At 38.7% G+C, this 23231-nt stretch overlaps 1 long non-coding RNA gene across 1 annotated transcript; it reads right to left on the bottom strand.

The window, feature by feature from the left end:
• Positions 1–143: 143 nt before the first annotated feature.
• Positions 144–20879, bottom strand: LOC123594694. The gene is made up of 3 exons (XR_006710845.1): positions 20841–20879; positions 4900–4902; positions 144–255 (listed from the first exon to the last, which is right to left on the bottom strand). It is a non-coding gene; the product is annotated as an uncharacterized LOC123594694 (long non-coding RNA).
• Between the last annotated feature and the right edge of the window lie 2352 nt (positions 20880–23231).

Here is a 23231-nt window from a genome sequence, read left to right as displayed (position 1 = left end):
CATATTCAATGCAATCCCTATCGAAATAACACCAGCATTCTTTACAGAGCTACAACAAGAAATCCAAAACTCTGTAGGGAAGACAAAAGACTCTGAATAGCCAAAGCAATCTTGAAAAAGAAAACCAAAGCTGGAGCCATCACAACCCCGGATGTCAAGATGTATTACAAAGCTGTAATCATAAAGACAGTATGGTACTGGCAAGAAACAGACATTCAGATCAATGGAACTCAATAGAGAACCCTGAAATGGACCCTTCGAGGGAAGAAATGCATTCTTCTCGAAGCTAGAACAAGCAATCCTAAAATTTGTATGGAACCACAAAAGACCCCGAATAGCCAAAGTAATATTGGAGAAGAAGAACAAAGCGGGAGGCATCACAATCCCAGACTTTAGCCTCTACTACAAAGCTGTAATCATCAAGACAGCATGGTATTGGCACAAAAACAGACACATAGACCAATGCAATAGAATAGAGACTCCACAATTGGACCCACAAAAGTATGGCCAACTAATGTTTGACAAAGCAGGAAAGAATATCCAATGGAATAAATACACTCTCTTCAGCAAGTGGTGCTGGGAAAACTGGACAGCAAAATGTAGAAGAATGAACCTGGACCACTTTCTTACACCAGACACAAAAATTAACTCAAAATGAATGGAAGACCTAAATGTAAGACAGGAAGCCATCAAAATCCTAGGGGAGAAAGCAGGCAAAAACTTCTTTGACCTCAGCCACAGCAACTTCTTTCTCAACACGTCTCCAGAGACAAGGGAATCAAAAGGAAAAATGGACTATTGGGACCTCATCAAAACAAAAAGCTTCTGCACGGTGAAGGAAACAATCAGCAGAACTAAAACGCAACTGACAGAATGGGAGAAGATATTTGCAAATGACATATCAGACAAAGGGTTATTATCCAAAATCTATAAAGAATTTAACAAACTCAACACCCAAAAACAAATAATCCAGTGAAGAAATGGGCAAAAGACATGAATAGACACTTCTCCAAAGAAGACATTCAGATGGCCAACCAACACATGAAAAAATGCGCAACATCACTCATCATCAGAGAGATACAAATCAAAACCACAATGAGATATCACCTCACACCTGTCAGAATGGCTAACATTAACAACTCAGGAAACAACAGATGTTGGCAAGGGTGCAGAGAAAGAGAATCTCTTTTGCACCTGCTGGTGGTAATGCAGCCACTGTACAGCTAGTGAGGCAGCCACTATGGAAAACAGTATGGAGGTCCCTCAAAAAATTAAAAATATAACTACCCTGTGACCCAGCAATGGCACTACTAGGTATTTATCCAAGGGATACAGGTGTGCTGTTTGGAAGGGGCACATGCACCCCAATGTTTATAGCAGCACTATCAACAATAGCCAAAGTATGGAAAGAGTCCAAGTGTCCAAATAGCCATTGATGTATAATGGATAAAAAGATATATATATATATATATATATATATATATATATATATACACATATATATACACATATATATACACATATATACTATATATATATATATACACATATATACTATATATATATATATATATATATATATATATATACATACACACATGGAGTATTAATCTTCGATCAAAAAGAATGAAATCTTGACATTTGCAACCACGTTGATGGAACATAAGAGACTCTTAAACATATAGAACAAACAGAGGGTTGCTGGAGGGGTTGTGGAAGAGCTAAATGGGTAAGGCGCATTAAGGAATCTACTCCTGAAATCATTGTTGCACTATATACTAACTTGGATGTAAATCAAAAAATAAACAAATTATTTAAAAATAAATAAAAAATAAATTAAGATGTATATGAAAAAAACAATAAGAAAGATAAATGTAAACTAAATTTTTTGTTAGACATTATGGAGAAAATGAATAACAGTCTTTGAATATCTAGAAGAGAAATTGGGGATTATGATCTAGAGGAGAAAATTGCATTGAAGGCAGGGTGCAAGAATGAATATAACTTGTATTAAAGAGACAATATTGCCTTTAAAAAACAAGAAACCTGATGAAGTTACCAATAAGAAAGGCAGAGATAAAGGTAAAAACAAATTATGGAGAACTTTAAATGCTAGTCTAAGGAATTCATATTATTTTACCTTTTCACTTGAGGGAGAGTTACACTATGTTATAGCTATTTATGAATATGATTTATTTCCATTATGAGGTTAAGCTTATGGATAGCAGAAAACATACTAATTTAATTTCTATATCCTCCTTTCTCCATCTTATCCTGATCCGACACACACACAGACACACACACACACACACACACACACACACACACACACACACACCTTAGTGCCTAGTATTATGTCATATAGTAGTTCTTGAATATGTATTGAATGTATAAATGAATCAGTTGGTGCACAAAGATCCAGTGGTAAATAGGGAGTCATTAAGTTTTTTTTTTAAGGGTATGGATTGGTATAAGCACTGTTTTAAGAACATTTAGCTGGTATTAATTTGGAGGTTTGGCAGAGGATAAGCTAAAGGCAGGAAAACTAGTAACAATATGTTTGATATTTTTAAATATACCCAGAATTTCTATTGAACATATTTTTATGAGCAAATGTGCACTTATGGAAAACAGCAATTTTGTTTAACCTTTCATTGGGATAGAGAGGGTGATGGTCTGTACAGTAAGGGATTTAGAATACTTCCCCTTCTTGGTAGGTGATAACCTAAGTTGGAATCTACTCTCTGAGAAGCTTCTGAAAATATTCTTGTGATAGAGATAAAAGCATTAAAAAGTGCCCTTCATTTAAAACACTGCCTTGACTAGGATGGTTGCCAAAAATGTTTCTTTCTTATATGACAGCAGTGTAAAGCTGACTTCCCTTTATCCATTTGGCTTGAAAAAAAATAAAGATTTTTTCCTCACCCCAAAATCCACCTAGTTCAAGTTTCTTCTAAAATTGGTTAAATGTATCCTTTAATCCTTTATCTCAATTAATGGATAAAGACATAAAATAAATGTGTTACTCCCTCCCCCATCAGAGCTTTCAGAGAGTACCCAGGGTGTTCTAACTACCAAGAAAATAGTTGATGAAAGGGAAAAAACACAAGAAGAACATTCTTGCATTTATAGAAAAAAAGGGCATTGGCTCTAAAAGCTTCTCAAATTTCACTATATGAATTGTTTATTTATTGCCACACCCCTGCAATGACCCTCCAACTGGGTAGTGTAACCAGCCGATGAGCTATAGGAGGCAAACCTCAAATCATATCTACTGATTCTCAAAGAAGATTTTCTATGCATAGATCACCAGGAATCCATAGAACACTAAGCCATCACCATAGATATATGGACACTCTAGAGAATGCACTATCCAAATATTTCAAACCTAATAATAGGCAATGAATAGTGTATGGATATGGTCGCTGTCCTTTAGGAAAAACAAAAAATTGTAAGGGAAAAATATGTCTATCTAATTTGTAATTAGATGTGACAATACTGACACACACCCTTTATCATTTCATGAACGTGAAATAACAAGAGGTAATCCATGTATAGATCTAGATGTAAGTCTAAAGAGCATGGTTAGTTTTCCTCTGATGATTTCCTAAAAAATCTGTCACTTCTTAAAAGCTATAGATGTGAAATTGTCAAGCCTAGTCAGACACCAATGTCACCAGTATTCTTCTCAGTACCATCTGCTTCATCAAATGATAGAAGCCAAGTTGTTCTATTTAATAGGTGTGATTTTCAATATGGGGAGCATATCACATGGGTGGCTTATTTCAGCTGTATATACTCTCCCCCAGATTGTAATCTATATCTTTGCCTCAAGAAGTGCATAAAACTGCCTGCTCCCCTCACCTTCTAATAATTTTCCTAATGAGCCACTGTTGCTGTTAAGAATGAGTCATGTCCATGTGATATATTGGAAAAGAGGGGAAAAAAGGTTGCCTACTTTACAGGTAAAGCTAATTAATAAAACCATAATCCTTAAAGTGTTCTGATTGGGTTTTTAAGTGGTCTGTCTCCACCAACATATAACTTATGTTTATATTTAATTCTTTTTTAAATATAATTTACTGTCAAATTGCCTTCCATACAAAACCCAGTGCTCATCCGAACCCGTGCCCTCCTCAATGCCCATCACCAATTTTCCTCTCCCCTAAGCCCCAGCCTCACTCAGTTGGCTCTCTGTATTTAGAGTCTTTTATGGTTTGCCTCCCTCCCTCTCTGTTTGTAACTTCTTTTCACCTTCCCCTCCCCCATGGTCTTCTGTTAAGTTACTCAAGATCCACAATTGAATGAAAATATATGGTATCGGTATTTCTCTGACTGACTTAAATCACTTAGCATAATAAACTCCAGTTCCATCCATGTTGCTAAAAATGGCAAGATTTCATTCCTCCTCATCGCCAAGTAGTCTTCCATTCTGTATATAAATTTGTATACAAATTCTTTATCCATTCAATGCACCTAGGAACTAATGAACCATTCTGTACTTTAACCAACTAGGTTCAATCATCATCTGGAATGCCTCCTGGGGGCCAAGTGGGCCTAGGGGTTGGAGTAACTTGTGTGCATAGATACACTCCTTTGTTGCCAGAGTGGGGCTTTCAAATCCATTTATTTCTCCTTTGCTGGCAAATGTATGAGGCTACCCTTCCTTTAGGTACAGGAGTCTTTATAGGGGGTGGCAAGGGCTAAATGTAGGGCCTCACAATTTCCTTGTGGAACCTTATTTTCTTTCCCCAATGGTTCTTTTCCCAGGAGGCCTGTCGAGGGCAATTCCCCAACAGACAATTCCCCAGGTACTTTTATTAAAGCCAAATTACATAAAAGTGGGAGTACAAGAAGCTTCACTGTCGGTGAGCCGCCCTGCAGTCCCTATCCGTCCACCGCCTGGGCCTTGCCATCAGGCTGGTTGGATAGCTTGGCTTCTGGCAGCTGCCAGTATACTAAATAGTTTTAATAGAAGATAAACTTTTTTTTGTGAAATACAGTAGTAAAAGCAAAAAATGCAAAAAGGGAGGGGGACAGTTTCACATGCTAGAATTTGAATTTACTGAATATTACTTCAGTATTAAATATAGTACATAGAAAGTTTTAAAGATTTCTACATGCCTTTTTTTACATTGCTTCCCTCCACATGCATATCATTTCTCATAAAGGTTTTTAGAAAACAACAAATAGTTCTAATAGATTAACATCTTCCAAGTCAGGAATCATTTACCTCTTTCTTTTCCTCCTCTTCCTCCTCTTCAGCTTCCCCTCCTCCCCCTCCTCATTTTTCTTCTTATTTGTGGGAGAGGTATCATTTACTGGTTTGATGTTAGAAGCATCCATTATTTTTCTATTCAAAAACAGGGATGCACTGATAGAGCGTGTTACTCAAGACACTATGCATGTTGGGCATGCCTCACAATGGGAACAATTAGACAAATTAATGATGAGGTATATAGATTACTATTAATTTAATTTTCTTTAGATAAGATAGCACTTTAACTCTCTGGACATCAGTTTCTTCCAAATCAGGATAAGGAGGATAGGGGTGCCTGGGTGGCTCAGTCGGTTAAGCGTCTGACTTCGGCTCAGGTCATGATCTCACAGCTCGTGAGTTCGAGTCCCGCGTCGGGCTCTGTGTTGACAGCTCAGAGCCTGGAGCCTGCTTCGGATTCCGTTTCCCTCTCTCTCTGCCCCTAACCCACTTGCATTCTGTCTCTGTCTCTCTCAAAAATAAATAAACATTAAAACAAATTTAAAGGATAAGGAGGATAATTTCTAAAGTTCCTTCTAGTTTCCATAAATATTTATTCAAATGCAAAATAATGAAGGAGGGTTCCTATTTTAGATAGGGTAGTCAGGAAATACATCTTTGTTAAGGGGACTTTTGAACCTGAGGGAAAGGATGCAGCAAATGATGGACATATCTGGGACAAGCACTTTCCTGACATGACTAAAACTGCAAATTTATGATGAGCTTACAAAAGTTTAGTACTTCCAATTAATAATAACTACGTGTTCTCAACATACACCTACTGGTTTAATATTCTATAACCCACCACACATGTTTTTTTTAACTAAACCTTTTATTTGGAAAAAATTAAGTGTATTTATAGGTGCCATGTTTTACTTTTAGTTACCAATCACATAATGATGGAAATATTTCTTTTTTTTTTTGTATGTTATTTCAAGTTTTCATTTAAATTCTGGTTACTTAACATGTAGTGTAATATTGGTTTCAGGAGTAGAATTTAGTGATTCATCACTTACATATAACCCCCAGTGTACATCACAAGTGCTCTTCATAACACCTGTCACTTATTTAGCCCATCCCCCCATCCCCCCTCCAGCAACCCTTAGTTTGTTCTCTATAGTTAAGAGTCTCTTATGGTTGGCCTCCCTCTCTTTTCTTTCTTCCTTTCCCCCATGTTCCTCTCTTCTGTTTCTTAAACTCTACATATGAGTGAAAGCATATGGTATTTGTCTTTGCCTGATAGACTTCTTTCGCGTATCATAGTACACTCTGGCTCTATCCACATCATTGCAAATGGCAAGATTTCATTCTTGCAATGGCTGAGTAATGTTCCACTGTATATTTATACCACCTCTTCTTTATCCATTCATCAGTGGATAGACACTTGATAATACTCCTGTAAACATTGGGGTGCTTGGGCCCCTTTGAATCAGCGTTTTTGTATCCTTTGGGTAAATACCTAGTAGTGCAATTGCTGGATCATTGCATAGTTTTATTTTTAATTGCTTAAGGAACCTCCATACTGTATTCCAGGGTGGCGGCACCAGTTTGCATTCCCACCAACAAGGGCAAAAGTGTTCCCCTTTCTCCACATCCTCACAAACATCTGTTGTTTCCTGTGTTGTAAATTTTAGCCATTCTTACAGGTGTGAGGTGGTAACTTATTGTAGTTTTATTTGTACTTCCCTGATGATGAGTGATGTTCATCTTTTCATGTGTCTGCAACCATCTGGATGTCTTCTTTGGAAAAGTTTTTATTCATGTCTTCTGCCCATTTCTTCACTGGATTATTTATGTATTAGGTGTTAACTTTGATAAATTCTTTAAAACTTTGGATGCTATCCCTTTATCATATGTCATTTGCAAATATCTTTTCCCATTCCATAGGTTGCCTTTTAGTTTTGTTCATTGTTTCTTTCACTGTGCAGAAGGTTTTTATCTTCAAGAAGTCCCAATAGCAAATTTTTGTTTTTGTTTCCCTTACCTCTAGAGACTTGTCTAATAAGAAGTTGCTATAGGGGGCAGCTGGGTGGCTCAGTTCATTGAGCATCAGACTTCGACTCAGGTCATGATCTCACGATTTGTGAGTTCGAGCCCCATGTTGGGCTCTCGGTTAACAGCTCAGAGCCAGGAACCTGCTTCAAAATCTGTGTCTCCCTTTGTATCTGCCCCTCCCCTGCTCGTTCTCTCTCTCTCTCTCTCTCTCTCTCTCTCTCTCTCTCTCAAAAGTATATATAAACATTAAGAAAATGAAGTTGCTATGGCCTATGTCAAAAAAGTTGCTGGCCGTGTTCTCCTCTAGGATTTAGATGATTTCCTATCTCACTTTTAGGTCTTTCATCCATTTTGAATTTATTTTTATGTATGGTGTTAAGAAAGTGGTCCAGTTTCATTTTTCAGCACGTTGCTATCCAGTTTTCCCAACATCATTTGTTGAAGAGACTGTCTTTTTTCCTTTGGATATTCTTTCCTGCTTTATCAAAAAGTGGTTGACAATAGAGTTGTAAGTCCATTTGTGGGTTTTATATTCTGTTCCATTGATATATGTATCTGTTTTTGTGCCACTATCACACTTTTGATCACTACAGCTTTGTAATATAGCTTAAAGTCCAGACATGTGATGCCTCCAGCTTTGCCTTTGTTTTTCAAGATTGCTTTGGCTATTCCATATCTGTTGTGGTTCCGTACAAATTTGAGGATTGTTTTTTCTATCTCTGTGAAAAATGCTGGGGGTATTTTGATAGAGATGGAATTAAATGTGTAGATTGCTTTGGGTAGTATAGACATTTAAACAATATTTGTTCTTCCAACCCATGAGTATGGAAAGCTTTTCCATTTCTTTATGTCACTGCCATCTTCAATTTCTTCTATAAGTGTTCCATAGTTTTCAAGGTACAAATCTATTACCTCTTTCTTTAGGTTTATTCCTAGGTATCTGATGGTCTTTGGTGCAATTATAAATGTGATTGATTCCTTGATATCTTTTAGTGCAGCTTCATTTTTGGTGTATAGAAATGCAACAGATTTCTTTATGTTGATTTTGGATACTTCAAGTTTGCTGAATTTGTGTATCACTTCTAACAATTTTTTTGGTGGAGTCTTTTGGGTTTTCTACAGAGAGTATCATGTTGTCTGCAAATACTGAAAGTGTGGCTTCTTCCTTGCTGATTTGGATGCCTTTTATTTCTTTTTGGAGTGAATATTCTTGTCTTGTTCCTGACCATAGAGAAAAGCTGTCAGTTTTTCCCCATTGAGGATGGTATTAGCTGTGGGTCTGTTGTTTATGGCCTTTATGATGTTGAAGTATGTTTCCTCTATCCCTTCTTTGTTGAGGGTTTTTTATCAAGAATGGATGCAGAGCACCTGGCTGGCACAGTCAGTTAAGCTTCTGACTCTTGATCTTGGCTCATGTCATTATCTCACATTTTGTGGGTTCGAACCATGCATCTGGCTCTGCACTGAAAATGCAGAGCCTGCTTGTGATTCTCTCTCTCCCTCTCTTTTTCTGACCCTCTCCTGCTCATGCTTTCTCTCTCTCAAACTAAATACATTTTAAAAAAGAATGGATGCTGTACATTGTCAGATGCTTTTCTTCATCTATTGAGAGGATCATATGGTTCTTATTATTTATTTTACTAATGTGGTGTATTACATTGATTGATTTTCAAATATTGAATAAACTTTGTAGTTTGTAAATTGTATTTCAAATATTGAATAAACTTTGAATAAATCCCACCTGAACATGGTGAATAATTCCTTCAATACACTGTTGGATTATATTTGCCAGTATCTTGTCGAGAATTTTTGTATCCATGTTCACCAAGAATATTGACCTATAATTCTCCTTTTCAGTGTGGTCTTTGCCTGGTTTTGGATTCAAGGTAATCCTGGCCTCATGGGTGAATTTGGAAGTTTTCCTTATATTTCTATTTTTTGGAATATTTTAAGAAGAATAGGTATTGGTTCTTCTTTAAAAGTTTGGTAGAATTAATTCCCCTGGGAAGCCATCTGGCCCTGGACTTTTGTTTGTTGAGACATTTTGATTACTGATTCAATTTCTTTGCTGGTTATGAGTCTGTTATAATTTTCCCTTTCTTCCTATTTCAGTTTCGTAGTTTACGTTTCTAGGAATCTATCCACTTCTTCTAGATTGTGTGACTTGGTGGCGTATAGTTATTCATAATATTCTCTTATACTTGTTTTACTTCTGTGGTGTTGACGGTGATCTCTCCTCTCTCATTTGTGATTTTATTTATTTGGGTCCTTTCTTTTTTTTCATTTTGGTATGTCAGGCTAGGGATTTATCACTTTTATTAATTTTTTCAAAGAATCAGTTCCTAGTTTTATTGATCTGTTCTACTGTGTTATTTTGCTCCTGTATTCTTTATTACTGCTCTAATCTTTATTATTTCCCTTCTTCTGCTGGCTTTAGGCTTCAGTTACTTTCCTTTTCTAGCTCCTTTAGGTGTAAGGTTAGATTGTATAGTTGAGACTTCTGTTGCTTCTTGACGTAGGCCTATATTGCTATATATTTCCTTCTTATGCCCACTTATCCTGCATTCCAATGGTGTTTCATTTTCATTTGGTTCCAGGTATTTTTTTTTTAATTTCTTCTTTAATTTATGGCTAACCTGTTCATTTTTAGTAGGAAGTTATTTGACCTCCAATTATTAGTGGTCTTTCGAAATTTTATTCTTCTGGGTGACTCCAGTTTCATTGCATTGTAGTCAGAAAATATGCATGATGTGATCTCAATATTTTGTATATGTTGAGGCCTGATTTGTGACCCTGTTTATGATCTATTCTGGAGAATGTTCCGTGTGCACTGGAAAAGATTGTATATTCTGCTGCATTTGGCTGAAATTTTCTGAATATATCTGTTAAGTCCATCTGGTCCAGTGTTTCATTCAAAGCCATTGTTTCCTTGTTGATTTTCTTGTTAGATGATCTGTCCATTGTTGTAAGTGGGGTTTTAATATATCCTATTATTATTATTATATTATTATCAATGAGCTTCTTGATGTTTGTTATTAATTGATTTATATATTTAGTTGCTTCTATGTTGGTGGCATAATATTTACAATTGTTAGATCTTCTTATTGGATAGACCCCTTTATTATGATACAGTACATTCTTCATCTCTTGCAAGTCTTTTGTTTAAAATCTAGTTGGTTTGATATGAGTATGGCTATCCAAACTTTCTTTTGATGTCCGTTAGCATGATACATTGTTCTTCATCCCCTCACATTCAATCTACAGGTGTTTTTAGGCCCCAAATCAGTCTATTTTAGGCAAAATATATATATGGGTCTTTTTTTTTTTTTTATCCATTTGATACCACACATTTTTGATTGGAGCACTTCATCCATTTACTTTCAGAGTGATTATGTATACATATGAATTTTGTGCCATTGTATTATCTGTAAAGCCATTGTTTCCAGAGAGTTTCTTTGTTCCTTTCTAGTCTTTGTTACTTTTGATATTACTTTCCAACTCAAAGAGTCTCCTTTAATATTTCTTGCAGGGCTGCTTTAGTGGTCTCAAACGCCTTGAGTTGTTTTTTGTTTTTTGTTTTTTTGTTTTTGTTTGGGAAACTCTTCATCTCTCCATCTATTCTGAATGAGTAACATATTCTTGGCTGCATATTTTTCCCATTCATTCAAGTTGAATATTTCATGCCACTCCCTTCTAGGCTGCCTGCCAAGTTTCTTTTGATAAGTCTGCTGCTACTCTGATTTGTCTTCTTTTGTAAATTCTTTTCATTTTCTGCTCTAAGGATGTTTTCCTTATCTCTGTATTTTGCAAATTTTACTACAATACATGGTGGAGTTGACCTACTTTTGTTGATTTTGATGGGAGTTCTCTGTATTTCCTGTATTTGGATGTCTGTTTCTTTCCCCAGATTAGGTAAGTTTTCACCTATAATTTACTCAAGTAAACCTTCTGCCCCTTTCCCCTCTCTTCTTCTTCTAGGATTCCTGTGATACAAATGTTATTATGCTTTATGGAGTTGCTGAGTTTCCTAAGTCTACATTTGTGATCCAATATTTTTCTTCCCCTCTTCTTTTCAGCTTGATTATAGTCCATAATTTTATCTTCTATGTCACTGATTTGTTCTTCTACTTCTTCCATCTTTGTGGTCGTTATACCCAGTCAGTTTTGCATCAGCCTGATTAGTTTCTAGGTCTTTTATCTCTGCAATAATGGACTCCCTTGCTTCTTCTATGCTCTTCTCAAGCCCAGCTAGTATCCTTCTGATGTTGTTTTAAACCTGGTAGAGGCATAATACTTATATCTGTTTCAATTAGATCCCTGGCTATGACCTTTTCTTGTTCTTTCTTTTAAGAATAGAAATTTTTCTGTCTTGCATCTTGTCTAGGTCTCTGTTTTCTTCTATGTGTTCAGAAACCCTGTTATGTTTCATGCTCCTGAGAATAATGGCTACATTAAGAAGAGGTCATAGGCTCTCCAGTACCTAGTGCTTCAGGAAGTGTTTCCGGTGTATTCTGTGTGGACTTTGCTGCTGTGTTTTGGCTGTTCTTTCCGCAAGTCAGTCCTATGCAGAGTTTCTCCTTGACTCCGGTGGGGAGTGTTTGAATCTTGTCCAGTGTGTGGAGGATTTTAAGTAGGTGTGTTTTGGCATGCTTGTTAAAACACGCTAGATCCTATTTCCACTAGAGCTGAAGTTTTGCGGCACTCTATAGTCTGTAGACTTGGTAAATTCAAGGAGTTTGTGCTGGTCTTCTGGGGGAGAGGCCCACTGTTGATCTGGCTGTCAGGCATGCTTACCCTAGTGAAAAAGTACATGCAGAGTGCAAAGGTATGGGGCTTGGTGTAAGTGGCTGAAGCCTCCACTGTGGACACAGTGTTGCTCACTGAAGTACATCCTTGCTGATGGGCAGGAGGAAAAATTGTGTCAGCCTGCTCTCTAATCCTTGTAGAGGGGATTTCATGCCCACCAGTGGTCAGGAAACCCTCACAGAAGAGCAAATAATCTCCCCTCATGTGTTCCAGGCATCTCCCAGATACCTGCCATCACCTTGCTTGTGTCACAACTATCTGCCCACCTGGTGGTGCAGTACTCTTGTGTTTCATCTCAGGCAGATGGATAGGTTTCAAAACGCAAAATTTTAGGGAACAGGTTTAGCAGGGACCTACCCTGATCCTCTGGGGGAGGGTCTCATTATGGGGTAGCTGGCACCAGTTAGTCCCTGATGGGCAGTAGCATGAATGCACAGAGGCTTGAAGTTGATGGTAAAAGTGTATCAAAGGGCCGGCATCCAGGTTAGCTGCTCCCAGCAGGCATCTCTGCTCCTATGCTAATGAATGGGGCAGTGCCATGGCACCTGCCAGCTCTTTTGTCCTCTGAAAGGGAGTGTCAGCTCTCCATAATGCACTCCGAGAAAGGGAACTGTCCCTCCTAGTTTGACCGAGGATACTCTCAGACCACATTGTCTGCTCCCAGACCTCTGCCCTCCTTCTCCACAGGAGCACCATTATAATTGCCAGGCTCCACCCCAGGGATGGCACAGACTTCTGAAACTTTAATTTTTGAGTTCTGCTGATTGTAAATACCTGAGATAATCAGCCCTTCTCATTTTCCCAGTTTTGGGGAAGTGTTTTTCTTTTGTAATCCCCTGGGTACTGCTCTCTCTCTGAATGTCTATCTTTCTCTCTCTCCATGATCAAGGCTCCCCCCTCAGCATCGCCCGTGAATCTTTTCTACCCCAAATCTCATCCCTCTACCTCTTTTCACATTATGGCCTCTTCTCTCTTTCTAGTTGTGCAGTTTGTTCTCTCAGCCCTCAGATTGATTTTGTGGGTGTTCAGAATGATTCAATATTTATCTAACTGTATTCAAAGGACGAGGCAAGAAAACACAAAGTCTTCCTACTACTTTGCCATCCTAACCCCTCCCTTGATGGAAGCATTTCTAAACATCAGTTGTCTTAGCCCAAGTTGTGTTTTTTAAAGCAATTAATTTCTTACTCATTAGTAAAATGTCACCTTTATTTAAAAGGGTAGATTAAGGGTGCTTATTTTTTTCACATGATGTATTTCATATAGCTGCTTATAATGGAAAGTGCCAACATGATTGTAATACTAGTCTCATTTATAAAACATTTGTCTCAAAAAAATATATCTAACTTGACTAGGAGGAGTTAAGATGGAGGAATAGTAGGGGGAACCTGAGCTTACCTAGTCCCTTGAACACAACTAAATCAATATCAGGCATTTTGAATAACTAAAAAATCAATCTGAGGGTTAAGAAAATAATGTACACAATAGGAAGGAGAGAATGTGGCAGATGTGAGGTTTGGAGCTGTGAACTGGAGGAGACAAAAGCCACGGAGCCATGGAGGGAATGAAACCCTTTTCATGGAGAGTGGTCAGGAAGAGAGGGAGAGAGTGGTGGGGAGTGAGCAACGTATAAGATTTGTACAAGACTCCGTGGTGTGGGGATCCCCTAGGTTGCACTAGGCACGATTGCTTCCCTTCCTGGTATACATTTAGAGGAGGGTTTTTTGCCTCTCTAAGGACAAAAACCAGGAGCCATTGAGCAGCCATTCAACAACAGGGAATAGAAGAGCCCAAAGAAAGCAGATACTCTTGTGGCAGCTTTTCACTGTGTGCCAATAGACTCTATCCTGAGTGTGTACCTGTGTACAACTGTTTTTCTGAGACAGAATGAAGCAGGGGAAAGAGGCACACACAGACTGCAGATAAGCCAGTCGCAGCTTTCGCTATGTGCCACAATAGACTCCAGTCACTGTGCATGTGCTCTGTGACTACTTTTCTGGTGAAGAATGGTCAAAAGCACACTGAGAGTCTCTCCTCTGGAGAAGGCAAGTGAGTCCACGTTTTTTTTTGGGGGGGCCTTTAAGATTTGGAGTTTTAAATCACAGTCACTGGCCAGATATAAAACAGGAGAACTGTGGCACTGGGCATGGAACTCAGGGAACTGACAAAAGCCTTGGACACTTCTGTGAGGCCTCATGAAATGCAACAACCTAGAGTTCCCCTCCAGGGGAGGAGCGGGCAGGGTGCCATCTTCCCCAGCCCTCTCCCTGAACTATGCCCACCAGACCTATCAGATGTCAGAGAGAAACACAGCACCACCTAGTGTTGGCTTGAGTGACTTACACAAAGCCCTACACCCCTGCACACTTTAGGCACTTTTCCACTGAAACAAGTCAGCCTCACAATCAGTGTAGCAGGCCATTCCCCAAGAAGACAAGCACAAAAAACTCCTTTGCACCAAATCTACTGATCATAGTGCTGCAAAGCTTCCACTCTAAGGGAAATAAGATCTTACTTCCATTTTACTTTTATTCTGTATCTTTTTTATTATTTTTTTTCATTTATTTTATTTTTCAATTTTTTTCAATTTTTTATTATTATGTTTTATTTTATTTTTTATGTATACATTTGTATATACACATTCTATTTTTATTGTCTTTTTGTTTCTTTTCAATAAATTTTCTTTCATTATTTTTATTTTTGTTTCTTTTAACAAGCCGACCAAAACAGACCCAAGATCAACTTTTTTTTGATTGTTTTGTTTTGTTTTGTTTGTTTTTGTTTCTTTGTTTTTCTTTTTTCTTTCTTTCTTCCTTCTCTTCTTTTCTGGATAAAATGATGACACTAAGATATTAACCTAAATACAAGGAACAGGTAGTAGAATTCATGGCCAGGGACTTAATCAATATGGATATAAGAAAGATATCTGAAATAGAGTTTAAAACCATGATTATAAGCATACGAACTGAGCTTGAAGAAAGCATGGAAGACAGTAGAGAATCCCTTTCAGCAGAGATAAAAGGGCTAAAATCTAGTCATGCTGAAATTTAAAATGCTATAACCAAGAGGCAATCTCATATGGATGCCGTGATGGTGAAGATGGATGCAGCAGAGGAGTAAATCAATGATAAAAGATAAAATTATAGAAAACGATGACATTGAAAAGAAAAGGGAAACAAAATTCATGGATTATGAAGGCAGAATTAGGGAACTAAGCGCTTTCTTTAAATTACTTATTTAGGAGGGGTCAACGTGGCAGAGAAATAGGGGGATCCAAACTTCCCACGTCTCTCAAACAAAAGGTTGAAGCCAAAGGACTTTGAACGCCAGGAATCTGGGAGGAAAAGAGACTGAGTCACTACCAGGGAGACTCCAGGACAATATGATGGGTCATAGGTCGACGATTGCGAGCTGGGAGAGATAAAACAGGCTGTGCAGGCATGGAGGGGAGGGATCCCCTTCTGTGGAGACAGAAAGGGAAGAGAAAGACTGCAGAAGCATAGGACTGTATCTGGACAAGAGAAAAACCTCGGACTGGGATGGGGAAAGATCCAATCTCTAACTGCCGGTCTTTTTCCAGATTGGGGCCAGCTGCCCTTTCATACACCTGGGGAGGAGGGGAGCCAGCTCCGGACTGGGGGGCTAGGTCAGGGGCCAGGTCCACAGTAGGAGAAAGTGATACCCTCCCTGGGTACTGTGGGACAGGACAAAACCAGCCGGGGACCACATAATGGGCAGCAGGGAGAGGCAATTCTCCAGTACCAGGGCGCACGGAGCAGGAGCTTGAATCCTAGCCAAGCGCTGGGGCTCTGTAGAGCAAGACAGACTGCCTCATCTTCATCCGGGGCACAGAGAGGATGGCTCAAAGAGAGTGATTTGGGATACAGGGTCCATGGAGAAGAGACTGGTGTGTTGCCATTTTTCTCCCCACCACCACCAAGGCCGGACCTCAGGGATGGGTCTGCAGGGCCCACAGTGGAAGTGGGTCCCTCCCACACCAAACCATGCCCCTCTGCAAGGGGTAACTGCCTATCTACTGGAGCGGGATAGGCGCTGAGGAACCAGATGGCCACCTCCTCCAGACTAGCGCTGCTGCATTGCCTGGATTAGTTTTCAGACAATTATTATTATTTAGATATATTCTTCCTTCCTTTTCTCCTTCTTATCTCTTTCCTCCTCTAGTCTGGTTACTCTGGTTGTTGGTTTGTTTAAGCAGACATATTTAATCCATTCTCTTGATACATGCTGTATATGTCCTTCTTTACTTTCCTTTCTCTCTCTCTGGAGTAATTAAGCCATAGAGTTTCTCTGTCTGGATAACTTGATCTTCATTTCTTTTCCCCCCGCTTCCTTTTTTATTTTCCTTTCTCTCTCTCTGGATTAAGCCTTTGAGTCTCTCTGCCTGGTCAATGTTTATTTTTCTTTTTCCCCACCTCTGTCATTTCTCTCTTAGTATGTGCTCTTCCATCAACACTGCCTCCACCCTGTTCTTAACGTGTAGCTGGTGTTTCTGGTTTTTGGCTTTTGGCTTTTGGCTTGTTTGTTTGTTTGTTTGTTTTACTTGTTTGTGTGTTTGTGTGTTTTTGTTCCTTGTTTGCTTATCTTTTTGTTTCCCTTTCCAGGGCTACTTCATGGAACAAATCAAAACACACCTGGTGGAGGGTCCAAAACATCACTATGAGTAGGGAAATAAAACAACCAAAGTCACAATAACAGAGAGCAAGTAACATGCACGAGAAAACACCCCCTGAAGGGCCAGGCCTGGACAGTGTATGACACCCCCCTTTAATATACCAGTGCTCGCAGGTGCAGAGCACATAACAAGGTTTTAAAACTCTTATAGGACAGAAAAACAGCCAAAATGATGAAACGGAAGAGTTATCCTCAAAAGAAATTCCAGGAAGAAGTGAGAGCTAAAGAATTGATCAAAACCAATATAGACAATATAACTGAACAAGAATTTAGAATAATAGTCATAGGATTAATGGCTGGGCTTGAAAAAAGCATAGAAGGGGCGCCTGGGTGGCGCAGTCGGTTAAGCGTCCGACTTCAGCCAGGTCACGATCTCTCAGTCCGGGAGTTCGAGCCCCGCGTCAGGCTCTGGGCTGATGGCTCAGAGCCTGGAGCCTGTTTCCGATTCTGTGTCTCCCTCTCTCTCTGCCCCTCCCCCGTTCATGCTGTGTCTCTCTCTGTCCCAAAAATAAATAAACGTTGAAAAAAAAAAAAAGAAAAAAGCATAGAAGACAGCAAAGAATCTATTGCTGCAGAGAGCAAGGAACTAAAAAATAGTCATGATGAATTAAAAAATGCTATAAATGAGGGGCAAAATAAAATGGAGGCGGCCACAGCATGGACTGAGGAGGCAAAGGGGGAAATATGTGGGTTAGAAGATATAATTATGGAAAAAGAGGAAGCTGAAAAAAAAGAGAGATAAAAAAATCCAGGATCACGAGGGGAGAATTAGAGAACTAAGTGATTCAATCAAACGGAACAATATCTGTATCATACGAATTCAAGAAGAAGAAGAAGAAGAGAAAGGGGCTGAAGGTGTACTTGAACAAATCATGACTGAAAAGTTCCCCAATGTGGGGAAGGAAACTGACACTGAAATCCAAGAGGCGTAGAGAACTCCCTTTGGGTGGAACTTGAATCAATCTTCTGCACGACGTATCATAGTGAAACTGGCAAAATACAAGGATAAAGAGAGAATTCGGAAAGCATCTAGGGAAAAATGGGCCTTAACATACAAAGGTAGACACATAAGGGTAGTAGCAGACCTATCTACTGAAACTTGGCAGGCCAGAAAGGAATGGCAGGAAATATTCAATGTGATGAATAGGAAAAATATGCAGCCAAGAATACTTTATCCAGCAAGCCTATCATTCAGAAGATAAAGGTCATTATCATTCTGTCATTCAGAGATAAAGGTTTTCCCAAACAAATAAAAACTGAAGGAATTCATCACCACAAAACCAGACCACTAAAGAGATCCTAAGGGGGACTCTGTGAGTGAAGTGTTGCAAGGACCGCAAAGGACCAGAGACATAACTACAAGCAGAAACCTACAGATAACACAATGACTCTAAACCCATATCTTTCAATAATAACACTGACTGTAAATGGACTAAATGCTCCAATCAAAAGACATAGGGTATCAAAATAAATAAAAAACAAGACCCATCTAATTTCTGTCAACAAGAGACCCATTTTAGACCTGAGGTCACCTTCAGGTTAAAAGTGTGGGGATGGAGAACTATCTATCATGCTACTGGAACTCAAAAGAAAGCTGGAGTAGCCATACTTATATCAGACAAACTAGACTTTAAATTAAAGGCTGTAACAAGAGATGAAGAAGGGCATTATATAATAATCACAGGGTCTATCCATCAGGAAGAGGTAACAATTATAAATGTCTATGCACCAAATTCGGAATCACCCAACTATATAAAACAAATAATCACAAGCATAAACTATCTTATTGGTAAGAATGTGGTAAGTGCAGGGGACTTACAGCAATGGGCAGATCGTATAGACAGAAAATCAGTAAAGAAACAATGGCTCTGAATGATACACTGCACCAGATGGATTTGACAGATATATTTAGAACTCTACATCCTAAAGCAGCAGAATATACTTTCTTCTCGAGTGCACATGGAAAATTCTCCAAAATAGATCACATACTGGGCCATAAAACAGCTCTCAATAAATATAAAAGAATTGAGATCATACCATGCACACTTTCAGATCACAATGCTCTGAAACTTGAAATCAACCACAGGAAAACGTTTGGAAAACCACCAAATGCATGGAGGTTAAAAAACATCCCACTAAAGAATGAATGGGTCAACCAGGCAGTTAGATAAGAAATTTAAAAATATATGGCAACAAATGAAAATGAAAACATGACAGTCCAAGCCCTTTGGGATGCAACAAAGGCATCCCTAGGAGGAAAATACATTGCAGTCCGGGCCTATCTCAAGAAACAAGAAAAATTCCAAATACAAAATCTAGCAGCACACCTAAAGGAACTAGAGGCAGGAGAGCAAAGACACCCCAATCCCAGAAGAAGAAGAGAAATAATAAAGATAAGAGCAGAAATAGACAATATAGAATCCAAAAAATAGACGAACAGATCAATGAAACCAAGAGTTGGTTTTTGGAAAAAATAAACATAATTGATTAACCTCCGGTCAGACTTCCCAAAAACAAAAGAGAGAGGATCCGAATAGATAAAATCACGAATGAAAATGGAATAATTACAACCAATCCCTCAGAAATACAAGCAATTATCAGGGAGTAGTATGAAAAATTATATACCAACAAACTGAACACCTTGGAAGAAATGGACAAATTCCTAAACACCCACACACTACCAAAACTCCAACGGGAAGAAATAGAAAATTTGAACAGACACATAGTGAGTGACTAAATTGAATCAGGTATCAAAAATCTCCCAACAAATAAGAGTCCTGGACCAGATGGATTCCCTGGGGAAATCTATGAGACATTTAAAGCAGAATTAATACCTATCCTTCTCAAGATGTTCCAAAAAATAGAAAGGGAAGCAAAACTTCTGGACTCAATCTATGAAGCCAGCATTGCCTTGATTCCCGAACCAGACAGAGTCCCCCCAAAAAAGGAGACCTACAAGCCAATATCCCTGATGAATATGGATGAAAAATTCTCAACAAGATAGTAGCAAATCGAATTCAATATCATATAAAAAGAATTATTCACCGTCATCAAGTGGGATTCATTCCTGGACTGCAGGGCTGGTTCAATATTCAGAATTAACCAATGTGATACATCACATTAATAGAAGAAAGGATAAGAACCATATGATCCTGTCAATAGATGCAGAAAAAGCATTTGACAAAATACAGCATCGTTTCTTCATAAAAACCCTCCAGAGGGACGGGATAGAAGAACATACTTAAACATCATGAAAGCCATTTATGAAAACCCCACAGCTAATATCATCCTCAATGGGGAAAAACTGAGAGCATTCCCCCTGAGATCAGGAACACGACAGGAATGTCCTCTTTCACCACTGTTTTTCAACATAGTATTGGAAGTCCTAGCATCAGAAGTCAGAAAACAAAATGAAATAAAAGGCATCACAATTTCCAAAGAAGAAGTCAAACTTTCACTTTGAGTAGACTGCATGATACTCTACGTGGAAAACCCAACAGACTCCACCAAAAGGCTGCTAGAACTGATACATGAGTTCAGCAAAGTCGCAGGATACAAAATCAATGTACAGAAATCAGTTGCATTCCTATACACTAATAATGAAGCAACAGAAAGACAAATAAAGGAACTGACCCCATTCACGATTGCACCAAGAATCATAAAACACCTAGGAATAAACCTAACCAAAGATGTAAAAGGTCTGTATGCTGAAAACTATAGAAAGCTCATGAAGGAAATTGAAGAAGACATAAAGAAATGGAAAAACGTTCTGTGTTCATGGATAGGAAGAATAAACATTGTTAAAATGTCAATACTACCCAAAGCTATCTACACATTCAATGCAATCCCAACCAAAATTGCACTGGCGTTCTTCTCAAAGCTAGAACAAAAATAATCCTAAAATTCGTATGGAACCACAAAAGACCCTGAACAGCCACAGTAATATTGAAGAAGACCAAAGTGGGAAGCATCACAATCCCAGACTTCAGCCCCTACTACAAAGCTGTAATCATCAAGACAGCATGCTATTGGCACAAAAACAGACACATAGACCAATGCAATAGAATAGAGACTCCACAATTGGACCCACAAAAGTATGGCCAACTAATCTTTGACAAAGCGGGAAAGAATATCCAAAGGAAGAAAGACAGTCTCTGCAAGAAATGGTGTTTGCAAAACTCAACAGCAATGGTGCTGGGAGAACTAGACAGCAACATGCAGAAGAATGACCACTTTCTAGACTCCTTTCATACACCATTCACAAAAATAAACTCGAAATGGATAAAGGACCTGAATGCGAGACAGGAAACCATCAAAACCCTAGGGGAGAAAGCAGGAAAAAACCTCTCTGACCTCAGTCGCAGCAATTTCTTACTCGACACATTTCCATAGGCAAGGGAATTAAAAGGAAAAATGAACTCTTGGGACCTCATGAAGATAAAAAGCTTCTGCACTGCAAAGGAAACAATCGACAAAACTAAAAGGCAACCAACGGAATTGGAAAAGATATTTGCAAATGACATATCAGACAAAGGGCTAGTATCTAAAATCTATAAAAAACTCACCAAACTCCACACCTGAAAAACAAATAATCCAGTGAAAAAATGGACTGAAGACATGAATAGGCATTAGTCCAAAGAAGACATCCAGATGGTCATCAGGCACATGAAAAGATGCTCAATGTCGCTCCTCATCAGGGAAATACAAATCAAAACCACACTCGGATACCACCTCACGCCAGTCAGAGTGGCTAAAATGAGCAAATCAGGAGACTATAGACGCTGGAGAGGATGTGGAGAAAGGGGAACCCTCTTGCACTGTTGGTGGGAATGCAAACTGGTGCAGCTGCGCTGGAAAACAGTGTGGGGGTTCCTCGAAAAATTAAAAATAGATCCCCCTTATGACCCAGCAATAGCACTGCTAGGAATTTGCCCAAGGGATTCAGGAGTGCTGATGAATAGGGACACATGCACCCCAATGTTTATAGCAGCACTTTCAACAATAGCCCAAGTATGGAAAGTGCCTAAATGTCCATCAACTGATGAATGGATAAAGAATTTGTATACAAATTTATATACAGAATGGAAGACTACTTGGCGATGAGGAGGAATGAAATCTTGCCATTTTTAGCAACATGGATGGAACTGGAGTTTATTATGCTAAGTGATTTAAGTCAGTCAGAGAAATACCGATACCATATATTTTCATTCAATTGTGGATCTTGAGTAACTTAACAGAAGACCATGGGGGAGGGGAAGGTGAAAAGAAGTTACAAACAGAGAGGGAGGGAGGCAAACCATAAAAGACTCTAAATACAGAGAGCCAACTGAGTGAGGCTGGGGCTTAGGGGAGAGGAAAATTGGTGATGGGCATTGAGGAGGGCACGGGTTCGGATGAGCACTGGGTTTTGTATGGAAGGCAATTTGACAGTAAATTATATTTAAAAAAGAATTAAATATAAACATAAGTTATATGTTGGTGGAGACAGACCACTTAAAAACCCAATCAGAACACTTTAAGGATTATGGTTTTATTAATTAGCTTTACCTGTAAAGTAGGCAACCTTTTTTCCCCTCTTTTCCAATATATCACATGGACATGACTCATTCTTAACAGCAACAGTGGCTCATTAGGAAAATTATTAGAAGGTGAGGGGAGCAGGCAGTTTTATGCACTTCTTGAGGCAAAGATATAGATTACAATCTGGGGGAGAGTATATACAGCTGAAATAAGCCACCCATGTGATATGCTCCCCATATTGAAAATCACACCTATTAAATAGAACAACTTGGCTTCTATCATTTGATGAAGCAGATGGTACTGAGAAGAATACTGGTGACATTGGTGTCTGACTAGGCTTGACAATTTCACATCTATAGCTTTTAAGAAGTGACAGATTTTTTAGGAAATCATCAGAGGAAAACTAACCATGCTCTTTAGACTTACATCTAGATCTATACATGGATTACCTCTTGTTATTTCACGTTCATGAAATGATAAAGGGTGTGTGTCAGTATTGTCACATCTAATTACAAATTAGATAGACATATTTTTCCCTTACAATTTTTTGTTTTTCCTAAAGGACAGCGACCATATCCATACACTATTCATTGCCTATTATTAGGTTTGAAATATTTGGATAGTGCATTCTCTAGAGTGTCCATATATCTATGGTGATGGCTTAGTGTTCTATGGATTCCTGGTGATCTATGCATAGAAAATCTTCTTTGAGAATCAGTAGATATGATTTGAGGTTTGCCTCCTATAGCTCATCGGCTGGTTACACTACCCAGTTGGAGGGTCATTGCAGGGGTGTGGCAATAAATAAACAATTCATATAGTGAAATTTGAGAAGCTTTTAGAGCCAATGCCCTTTTTTTCTATAAATGCAAGAATGTTCTTCTTGTGTTTTTTCCCTTTCATCAACTATTTTCTTGGTAGTTAGAACACCCTGGGTACTCTCTGAAAGCTCTGATGGGGG

Source organism: Leopardus geoffroyi, chromosome X (assembly GCF_018350155.1).
Source record: "Leopardus geoffroyi isolate Oge1 chromosome X, O.geoffroyi_Oge1_pat1.0, whole genome shotgun sequence".
NCBI classification, from domain to species: Eukaryota; Metazoa; Chordata; class Mammalia; order Carnivora; family Felidae; genus Leopardus; species Leopardus geoffroyi.
This window is presented reverse-complemented; position numbering and strand designations above follow the sequence as displayed.